The sequence below is a fragment of the Ovis aries genome, chromosome 1, assembly GCF_016772045.2.
Source record: "Ovis aries strain OAR_USU_Benz2616 breed Rambouillet chromosome 1, ARS-UI_Ramb_v3.0, whole genome shotgun sequence".
NCBI lineage: Eukaryota > Metazoa > Chordata > Mammalia > Artiodactyla > Bovidae > Ovis > Ovis aries.
The window spans coordinates 1605475-1617397 of NC_056054.1; the positions used below are offsets into that span (position 1 = coordinate 1605475).

Here is an 11923-nt window from a genome sequence, read left to right on the forward strand (position 1 = left end):
ACTGCCTACATACATAACTTCCATGAGAACAGGAGGGGGAATTGTCCTTGCTGTAAATCATTCTGCCCCTTCAGCACTCTTCATGAGCAACTGCACCACATATTATTTTTCCACTTATCTGCCCAAGTATTTCTTGAAATGATTTTACCAATGAAACGTAATGAGCAGTAGGATTCTTTGTTTCCCCATTTGCCCTTACTTTCATAAGGTGCTAAATCTCTACCCTTTTGTTTTTATCTGTGTTTCCTGCTGCCAATGAATTCTCCTAAATTTTCAAATTATTTTCAGGCATTGGCATTTTCTCATTTTTATACTAGTAGTTTATACAGCAGTTTCTGCTGGAATAACACTTAGAGGAAGTGATTTTTTTCAGGACATTTTCCTCCTGCTTCTTTTCCTTAATTCCTTTGGATATCCTTTGACATGGTGCATTCTATGTTTAATCAATTTGTTCATTATGTAGGAACTCTATCAAGGGGGGATAGCATCAGTTTATAAAATCATGAAAATCTTTAACTTTGGAGGACAACAATTTTGAGTAGGCACAAGTTATAGTGGCATTTAGGCAAATTTCATTTTCTTTAGCTGGATGATGGTGAATTCCATGAGTAAACATGACTTCATGATTTTTTTCTCTAAACGTGTACAATATAAAAATAAATCATTTTTTCTACCCTAGATGAGAAAGGTGAGTGCTGTGACTGGAGTTCTGGGCATCATCTCCCGTGCAAATGTCCTCCATGCCCTGGGAATGATGGAGCAGGAGCCCAAGAGAGTTTCTGCCCCAAACGGAACCAAGATTCTGCCTCAGACCCCTGCCCCCTCTCCTGTGTGAGAAGCACTCAGCCAAAATCATTCCTACTGCCATCAAATTCACTTTAGGGAATACTTTGGCCACGTATTTAAATTATCATTCTAGTTATTTAAAACAGGGCCATGGATATTTGGTTTGGGTGAAGTATGAAAGAAAGATTAAACATTTGGTTTCTTTTTGGAATCATCACCCATTAGGGCACAATTAAAATTTATCCATCAATCATATCTTTTGTACCAGTCATTGCTTGAGGTGTTTTATTCGCGTACATTATCTCAGGTGAGCCTGGCCATGAGAATATATTTTTAATTGCAGTACGTATGTGAATCTGTGTGTGTCCTAGTTGATGTTCAACCCTATGTTAGTTTCTGGTGTACAGCATAGTGATTTGACATTTACATATATTATGAAATGGTCACTTGAACAAGTCTAGTAACCCTCTGTCCCCACACAAAGTGTTTACAACACTTTTGACTACATCCCTTATGCTGCATATGCCAGCCCAGTGATTTATTTTTTGCATATTCCCTTCACCTATTTATCCCCTTTAGCGCCCTCCCTTCTGGCAACCACTCATTTATTCTCTGTATCCGTGAGTCTATTTCTGTTCTGTTGGCTTATTTGCTTTTAGATTCAAAATGTAAGTGGAGTCACACGGTATTTTCTTTTCCTGTCTGACTTGTTTCACTTAGGTTAATACCCTCGAATTCCACCTACAAAGATGGACTTCCTCCTCTGCTCTCCGATTCCTCTGGGCTTCAGTTCATGTTCAGTTCAGCATGCTTGCTTCTTTCTTTATCAGAAACACTTCAAAAACATGGAATTAATTCTTTAGCATTCTCTGATGGTGACTAAGTTTTTTTTGTATTATTATGAATTCATATTGAATATATTTGATGTATTTGAATGTATTGTAATTACTATTCTTAATAACATCAAATTGTCCCATTTTTAGCCAGTGGGAAGCTCTTCAATTTGGTCCAAATCCAGATCTGACCTACCCTCCTTTGATCACCATTTTGTTCCTGAACTGGTACACTGTTCTGACTTGGGCATTCCTCTAAGAATCCAGGTACCTATTGGTGGGTTATGAGTCCTTTGAAGCCACACTCTCATAGCTGATTGACCTGTTTAACTTGACTCACCGCCTGTTTCCTCTTAGCTTTCTTATGGATCTTCCACTTGCTGACTTCTGATTGTGACAGTGCCCAGGACTCAGGGGTCTGAATTTTCCTCCTTGCTGTCACTGGCTGAATGACATCATATAACTTCATAGCCTTATCATCTCATTTTACAGTTCCACAATCTTTCCAAGCTCAGAATCTTTTCTGATGAGTTGACTCTTCACACAAGGTGGTCAGTTGGAGCTTCAGCTTCAGCATCAGTCCTTCCAGTGAATATTCAGGGTTGATTTCCTTTAGGATTGACTAGTTTGATTGTTATCCAAAGATTCTCAAGAGTCCTCTCCAGCACCACAGTTCAAAAGCATCAATTCTTCGGTGCTCAGTCTTTATGGTCCAACTCTCATATCTGTACATGACCACTGGAAAAACCATAGCTTTGACTATATAGAACTCTGTTGGCAAAGTTAAGTCTCTGCTTTTTAATATGTTTTCTATGTTTGTCATAGCTTTTCCTCCAAGGAGCAAGTGTCTTTTAATTTTGTGGCTGCAGTCACTGTCCTCAGTGATTTTGGAGTACAAGAAAATAAAATCTGCCACCATTCCACCTTTCCCCCAACTATTGAAGTGATGGGACCAGATGCCATGATCTTAGTTTTTAAATGTTGATTTTTAAGCCAGCTTTTTCACTCTCCCCTTTCACCCTCATCAAGAGGCTCTTTAATTTCTCTTCACTTTCTGCCATTAGAGTGATATCATCTGTATATCTGAAGTTGTTGGTATTTCTCCTGGTAATCTTGATTCCAGCTTGTAATTCATCCAGCCCAGCATTTCACATGATGTACTCTACATATAAGTTAAATAAACAGGGTGGCAATATACAGCTGTGGCATACTCCTTTCCCAATTTGGAACCAGTCCGTTGACCCATGCCTGGTTCTAACTGTTGCTTCTTGACCTACATACAGGTTTCTCAGGAGACAGGAAAGGTGGTCTGGTATTCTCATCTCTTTAAGAATATTCCATAGCTTGTTGTGGCCTCTTTGATATTTCTCAAGTATGCTGGCCACACTTCCTCTGCGGTCAAAATAGCACCTGGTTTGTTTGTTTGTTTTCCTGGGATACTTGCTTGGCTAGTCCTTGACCTTCCCTGTGAGGACTACCTTAATGTCTGTGCTTGAAAACTGTGTTCAAAACTGCAGTGATGATGGGAGGTAATCCTAGAAAAGCACAAGAAGTTGACAGCGCCTAGCACTGATTTTCTTAACTGATTTCTTGTATCTTGTAATATAAAATAACATGTCCTTGCCACCTAAGCTGCTATTCGGTATTTTGCCTGTAGCCAAATGTCTCCTGTTTACATAGACCACATTTCTGTATGTGCCCAGATTCATTGCTAGGTTCCCTAGACTTGGGTCACTCTTTTAAAGATGACTTAGTTTCAATTTCTGAATGTAAATAATTTTTAATTTCTTTCTTACACACAAATATATAATTTCTTTAAATGAATAAACATTTTTATACACACTAGACTTTTTTAATTTATTTATATTTATTTATTTATTTTACTTTACAATATTGTATTGGTTTTGCCATACATCAACATGAATCCACCATGGGTGTACACCTGTTCCCAATCCTGAACCCCACTCTCACCTCCCTCCCCATACCATCCCTCTGGGTCATCCCAGTGCACCAGCCTCAAGCATCCTGTATCCTGCATCGAACTTAGACTGGCGATTCATTTCTTATATAATGTTATGCATGTTTCAATGCCATTCTCCCAAATCATCCCACCCGCTCCCTCTCCCATAGAGTCCAAAAGACTGTTCTGTACATCTGTGTCTCTTTTGCTGTCTTGCATACAGGGTTATCGTTACCATCTTTCTAAATTCCATATATATGCGTTAGTATACTGTATTGGTGTTTTTCTTTCTGACTTACTTCACTCTGTATAATAGGCTCCAGTTTCATCCACCTCATTAGAACTGATTCAAATGTATTCTTTTTAATGGCTGAGTAATATTCCATTGTGTTTATGTCCCACAGCTTTCTTATCCATTCATCTGCTGATGGACATCTAGGTTGCTTCCATGTCCTGGCTATTATAAACAGTGCTGCGATGAACATTGGGGTACACGTGTCTCTTTCAATTCTGGTTTCCTCGGTGTGTATGCCCAGCAGTGGGATTTCTGGGTCATAAGGCAATTCTATTTCCAGTTTTTTAAGGAATCCCCACACTGTTCTCCATAGCGGCTGTACTAGTTTGTATTCCCACCAACAGTGTAAGAGGGTTCCCTTTTCTCCACACCCTCTCCAGCATTTATTGCTTGTAGACTTTTGGATCACAGCCATTCTGACTGGCATGAAGTGGTACCTCATTGTGGTTTTGATTTGCATTTCTCTGATAATGAGTGATGTTGAGCATCTTTTCCTGTGTTTGTTAGCCATCTGTATGTCTTCTTTGGAGAAATGTCTATTTAGTTCTTTGGCCCATTTTTTGATTGGGTCATTTATTTTTCTGGAATTGACCTGCGTGAGTTGCTTGTATATTTGTGAGATTAGTTGTTTGTCAGTTGCTTCATTTGCTATTATTTTCTCCCATTCTGAAGGCTCTCTTTTCACTTTGTTATAGTTTCCTTTTGTGTGCAGAAGCTTTTAATTTTAATTAGATCCCAGTTGTGTATTTTTGCTTTTATTTCCAGTATTCTGGGAGGTGGATCATAGAGGATCCTGCTGTGATTTATGTCAGAGAGTGTTTTGCCTATGTTCTCCTCTAGGAGTTTTATAGTTTCTGGTCTTACATTTAGGTCTTTAATCCATTTTGAGTTTATTTTTGTGAATGATGTTAGAAAGTGTTCTAGTTTCATTCTTTTACAAGTGGTTGACCAGTTTTCCCAGCACCACTTGTTAAAGAGATTGTCTTTAATCCATTGTATATTCTTGCCTCCTTTGTCGAAGATAAGGTGTCCATAGGTGTGTGGGTTTATCTCTGGGCTTTCTATTTTGTTCCATTGATCTGTCTGTCTTATTTCTGTCCTTGTGCCAGTACCATACTGTCTTGATGACTGTTGCTTTGTAGCAGAGCCTGAAGTCAGGCAGGTTGATACACACACCAGAGTTTTAAGCCGTTTGCATGGTTGTTGGTAGAGATTTTCTGTAGTCATTTTTCCCTTTCCTTAAAAAAATTGGATCAGTTTCCTTCCTAACATCAGCTCATATGTGACCTTGGGTGCGTGCATGCTCAATAGCTAAGTCATGTCTGACTCTTTGCAACCTCATGGACTGTAGCCTGCCAGGCTCCTCTGTCCATGGGATCGCCTGGCAAGAATACTGGAATGGGTTGTCATTTCCTCCTCCAGGGGATCTTCCCAATCCAGAGATCAAACCTGCATCTCCAGCATCTCCAGCATTGCAGGTAGGTTTTTTCTTTGTTTGTTTCACTGCTGAGCCACTTAGAAAGCCCATATATGACCTTGTGTGAAAAGTGTGAAAGTGTTAGTCACTCAGTTGTGTCTGACTCTTTGCAACCCTGTGGGCTGTAGCCTTCCAGGCTCCTCTGTCCGTGACGTTCTCCAGGAAAGAATACTGGGGTGGGCACCATCCCTTCTCCTGGGGATCTTCCCAAACCAGGGATAGAACCCAGGTCTCCCACATTGCAGGCAGATTTTTTACCACCCGGGCCATCAGGAAAGCCATGTATGACGTGTGTGTGTGTGTGTGTTACTCGCTCAGTTGTGTACAATTCTTTGTGACCCCATGCACTGTAGCCCACCTGGCTCCTATGTCCATGGAATTCTCCAGGCAAGAATACAGGAGTGGATTGCCATTCCTTTCCCCAGTATATGACCTTAGATAATCTATATTAACAATCCAGCTTACATGATTCCATCTAATGTCTGTACACGGTTACACAATCATTTTGAAAAAAATTATATTTATAAACTATGCTATACAAATGTAAGTTATCCAAGAATATGGTTGTAATTTTGTCAGCCTGTTTAACTTTTTACTTCTTATCAGGATGGAGTGGCAGTTTTTAAGAGTTTTATTCATGGAACCGGGAATCAGAGGTCCCCTTTGGCCTTTTTTAAAATTCAGGTATCTTTTAAATTCAGATATCTTATTATGGAGTGTTAAGAGTTCTTAATATACTCTAGGTATGTCTTTTATTAAATACATATTTTGCAATTTTTTTCATGTCTGTTTCTTTTACTGTTTCAATGTGTCTCTGTAAACTAAATATTTTTAACTTCTATAAAGTTCTAATTATCAAATGTTTCTCTCTGTAGCTTACACATCTTGTGTTCTATCAAAGAAATGCTTGCCTAACCCAAAGTTTTAAAGATGGTCTCCTGTATTTTCTTCCACAGGTTTTAAATTTTTACACTTCATACTTAGGAATCTTATCTATTTTGAGTTAATCATTATTAGGGTTGATGTTTGTCTTTTTGCATATGGATGTTCAATTGTTTCATAACAACTTGTTGAAAACACTATTTCTCCATTGAATTAGCCTGCCTGTTATGTCAAAAATAAATTGACCTTATATGCATAAATTTAGTCTGTATTCTTGACTCTGTTTCAGTATGCCCAAGTTACACTGTTGTGATTTCTCTGATTTTTATAGTAAATCCTGAAATCAAGTAGTTTAAGTCCTTCAAAAGTTTTATTCTATTAAAATTAATTTTGCCTACTTTTTTAAGTACACAAAAATTCAAGAGAACAGAATTTTAGGATATTAGTTCCTTGAACAAGGATCAAACCCATGCCTCTTCTCTGGCCACCCTCCGTCACGTGGCTGTGTGTCTCTGCCCCAGTCTCCGCAGGGCATCCTTCACGTCCTTGTTTCTCAGGCTGTAGATGAGGGGGTTGAGCATCAGGATGACCAGGGTGTAGAAGACAGAAACCACCTTGCCCTGCTCCATGGACGCCACAGCTCCCGGCTGGGCATACATGACAAAAACGGTCCCATAAAAGAGGGACACAGCTGTCATGTGGGAGCCGCAGGTAGAGAAGAGCTTGTGTCTCCCTCCTCCTGAGCGCATCCTCAGGATGGTCACGGTGATGTAGCCATAGGAGGTGAGGACCACGAGTGTGGTGCCCACGATGATGAGGCCACAGAGGCCAAACATGACCAGCTCATTGAGGGCTGTGTCGCCACAGGCAACCCGGAGCAGGGGGGCACATCACAGAAGAAGTGGTCGATGTGGTTGGAGCTGCAGAACGGGAGGCTGAATGTGAAGCTGGTCTGCAGGATGGAGTTGAGACAGCCCCCACAGTAGCAGCCCAGCATCAGGCGGGCACAGACCGAGGGGCGCATGGAGATGGGGTAGCACAGGGGGCTGCAGATGGCCACGAAGCGGTCATAGGCCATCACGGCCAGGAGGAGAGTCTCAGTGGTGCCCATCAGGGAGAAGAAGAACAGCCGGGTGGCACAGCCTGCGAAAGTGATGAGCTTGGAGGAGGACAGGAAGGTGGCCAGGGCCTTGGGGGCGATGACAGACGAGTAGCACAGGTCCAGGAAGGAGAGGTTCTTGAGGAAGAAGTACACTGGGGAGTGCAGACGGGCATCCAGCGTGATGACCACGATCATGGTGAGGTTCCCCAGGACGGCCACCACGTACAGGGCCAGAAACAGAGCAAAGAGCAGGGCCTGGGTCTGTGGGCCACCCGCAAATCCCTCCAGCAAGAACTCTTGAAAAGTCACCACTGAGAAGTTTCTATTTCCATGGGGTGACATGACCTCAGTCCTCAGATCAGGAGAATTACACCTCCAGTGATGGTGAACTAGGTAGGTCAAACTAAACTTCCTGCTGAAGACTATTAGAAAGATCAACAATAAAATGAGATCTGATTGAACATTTAGGAGAGTTAGTTAATGACTTAGTGAAGAATTGCTAACAAAGTTCAAGATAAACACAGAGGACCAGGGATTCCAATGCGGAGAGCTCTTTGCCCTGGAGACATAAGCCAGTTTTGAAAAGGACGTCCGAGAGGCCCAGTGCCCGGGCAGTGACTTTGCTGTGTCGCTTGTTTTGTGGAGCTGCTGGTGACAATAGAAAACAACCTTGCAAAACGTGTATCTGATACTCAGAACCACCGAGGACGCATCCACAGAATAAGTTACCAAAACAGGAGACAGAGACACAGGGTGAATCTGAATTGGAAGAGATGATGGCCAAGTGTTTTATCAAACCGATGGAGAATACTAATCTTCAGATTCATGAGCCCTAAATTAAAGCAGAGTTAATGCAAAGAACAGCACACTCATGTATATCAGAGAAAAAATATTTAAAACTGAAACGGAAAAGTCTTAAATGCAGCCTGGGGAAAAAGACTGTCCCTTCAAAGAAGCTACTGCAGGAGTAAGACTGTCAGTTGGCTTTCCATCCCTTTGTAGCCAATTGATTTTCAACAGGGTGCCAAGACCAATTAATAGGAAAAGAATAAAACCTTCAACAAACAGTGATGGAACAACTGGAAATCCACACACACACACAAAAGGAATTTAAAGCGCTACTTCACAGTACGCACAAAAATGAACTCAAAACAGGAAAAGACCTAAAAGTAAGCCCTGAAACCATTAGCATAGAAGAAAAGATCAGTGTAAACTGTCACGACCTGGGATTAGTCAGCAGTTCCCTAAATATAACTCAAAAACACAAGCAACAATAGTAAGGAAATGATTGGATTTCATTGAAATTAAAACATTTTACGTCTCAAAAGACATTATCAAGAAAATGAAAATAAAATATCTGCAAAGTATATATCTATTAAGGACCTAGTCTCCATAAACCATAAAGAACTCTTACAACTCAGCAACAAAAAGACAATCAATTTTTTCAATGGGCAAAGGACTTGAATAAGCATTGCTCCAAAGAAGATACACAAATGGCCATTAAGTACAGGAGAAGATGTTCAGCATCATATAGTCATTAGAGAAATCAGGGCTGAAGCCCAGTATGAGACCCACTCAACCCACCAGAATGTCTATAGTGGAAAAACAGAGAACAGCACCCGTCAGTGAGGATGCGGAGGAGCTGGCACCGTCACACAGCGTTCGTGTAAGTGTGAAGGTGGCGCCGCTGCTGCAGAAAAGAGTCGCGCTACCATGTTAACAGTGGCAGTCCCCTCTCAGGCGTGTCACCCAAGGGCACTGAAAACATGAAGTCACAGACACTCATGACAGCCAGGAAGTGGACGTGAGCCAAATGCCCGGCAGATGACGAACGGACAGCATTCGATATAGCCATAGGATGGAACAATATTTAGCCATACAGGGAGTAAAGTTCTAATACAAGACACAATACGGAGAAGCCTTGAAAACAGTGCTAAGTAAACAAAACCAGATGAAAGGGCACAAATTCTATGATTCCGTGGAAATGTCCAGAAAAGGTAAACTCAGAGACAAAAAGGATATGAGCAGTAGCCAGGGGCTGGGAGAGCAGGAGGGTGGAGACTATTCTGAAACTAGCTAGTGGTGATGACTGAACAGCATTGTGGATATACTAAAACAAACAGGAAAAACACACCTGTTTATACACTTTAAAATTGTGAAATCGTGAAATTTTTGTCATATAAGAATTGTTTCTCAATTTAAACAGTAAAAATTATTTTTAAAAAAGAAAGAAGGAAAGTGATATAAAAACATTTACCAGCAAGATAAAACTGAGAGAGTTTGTCACTAATGGACACAAAATACAGGAAATAACCGAAAGATGATCTTCAGGTAGAAGGAAATTGGTCCCAGATGGAAACTCAGAGATGGCAGAAACAATAAATCAAGGAAAAGGGCAAAAATATTGAGATATCTGGATTCTATAAAGTGCTTGAAGGTTAAAACAGAGAGAGATTTAAATACGAAACACCAAATATATGCAATTTAGGAGGGGTAATTAGGGTACAAATCATCTAAGGCTTTTTGCCTTGTTCAGAAAGTAAATAAAAATGCTACTGTGAGTTGTATTAATTCAAAAATACAAGCTTAATTTTTTTGTAACAACTGAGAGAAAAAGTGAAGGAATGTGAAACATCCAAAGTAATATAAAGAACAAATGGAATAATAATATTTTTCAGTGAATGCAAAAGAATGGAAGAAAATAAAGAACACAGGCAACCTACACGGTTGGTAGAAATGTAAATTGGTGCAGCCACTATGGGGAACAGGAGGCAGGTTCCTTGAAAAACTAAACATAGAGCTACCATATGATTCAGCGATCCCCCTCCTAGGCGTGTGTGTGGAGAAAACCATGGTCTGAAAGGAAGCCTGCACCCCGGGTTCACTGCAGCACGGCTCGCAGGAGCCAGGACACGGAAGCAACCTGAACGCCCGTCAGCGGAGGAGGGGCAGGAAGACGCGGAAACGTGTCGACTGGAGTATCGTGCGTGTGTGCGCTCAGCGGCTCATTCGCGTCCGACTCTGCAGCTACGTGCACTGTAGCCCACCAGACGCCTCTGTCCAAGGAATTTTCCAGGCAGGAGTACTGGAGGGGGTTTCCATTTCCTTCTCCAGGGAACCTTCCTGACCCAGGGATCAATCCGGCACCTCCTGCAGTGGCAAGTGGGCTCTTCACTACTACCCACCTGGGGCTCAGCCATTGACAGGAATAAAAGTGCCACTTGCAGCAACATGGATGGAAGAGATCGTCATACCGAGTGAAGTCAGGCAAAGAGAAACATTGCCTGATATTGCATGCACGGCCAATCTAGAAAGAAATGATAGAAGTCTTTACAAAATAGAGACGGACTCACGACTTAGAGAACAAACTTATGGTCACCAGGGAGGAAGACTGGGGGGAAGGGACAGCTAGGGAGTTTGGGATGCGCGCACACACACACACACACGCACGCACACAGAGCTATATTTAAAACGGATAGCCAACAAGGACCTGCTGTATAGCGCAGGGACTCTGCTCAACGCTATGTGACAAACTGAACGGGAAAAGAATTTGAAAGGAGTGAATACATGCATATTAACCCAGTAACTCTTCTGTATACTTGAAGCTATCACAGCGTTGTTGATCAAGCATAGTCCAACATAAAATAAAACGTTAAAGTTTAAAAAGAAATACCATGGTTACCTTAAATGTCAGGACAGTGCCTACCTTTCCAGGGGTCAGTGGAAGCTGGGGCTCCTGAATAGCCAGGGCACGCAGGGCACGTGAACTGCTGAGCTGAGACTAGGGGTAGAGCGTGTCTTGGCCTGCATGGTTCCTAGGCGGGGGTCTGCTTTGCGATCACTCCTGGACACTGAGTGTGACTCTGTGCACACCTCTGCATGTGTTGCAGGGAAGGTGGAGGGCTGGAGCACTTGTTGGCCTCCTGAAGCCGTGGCACTGGAGAGGGGTCCACAGGACACCTGCCCTTGCTGACCTGGGGAGCAGCTGCCACCACCTCCTCTGAAGGAGCTCAAGCCAGACTGAAAGAGAACACTACAGCACTTAACTTACTGCACAGACGCCGCTTTCCCACGGATCAGACAGTCACCAGGATCAGTTAGAAGTAACCTTGCCTCAAGTCACGTGAGATGAACAAGCAGCTTTTGCCCCTGCTTCCTCCCTCTCTAGGCTCTTTCCTTTCAGGCTTGGTGACCACAGTCTTTGCTTGTCCCCACCCAGGTTCTCTGACCACCTCCCTCATTTCCTGCAGTTCAGTGCAGTTCAGTCATTCAGTCATGTCCACCTGTTTGCGACCCCATGGACTGTAGCGCACCAGGCCTCCCTGTCCATCACCAACTCCTGGAGTCCAGCCAAACTCATGTCCATTGAGTCGGTGATGCCATCCAACCATCTCATCCTCTGTCATCCCCTTCTCCTCCCGTCTTCAATCTTTCCCAGCATCAGGGTCTTTTTCAGTGAATCGGTTCTTCACATCAGGTGGCCAAAGTATTGGAGTTTCAGCTTCAGCATCACTCCTTCTAATGAATATTCAGGACTGATCTCCTTTAGGATGGACTGGTTGGATCTCCTTGCAGTCCAAGGGACTCT

General features: G+C 42.4%; 1 pseudogene; it reads right to left on the bottom strand.

Annotated features, from left to right (window-relative positions):
- Positions 1-6727: 6727 nt before the first annotated feature.
- On the bottom strand, positions 6728-7677 carry LOC101107248 (olfactory receptor 9S13-like; annotated as a pseudogene).
- Positions 7678-11923: the final 4246 nt, after the last annotated feature.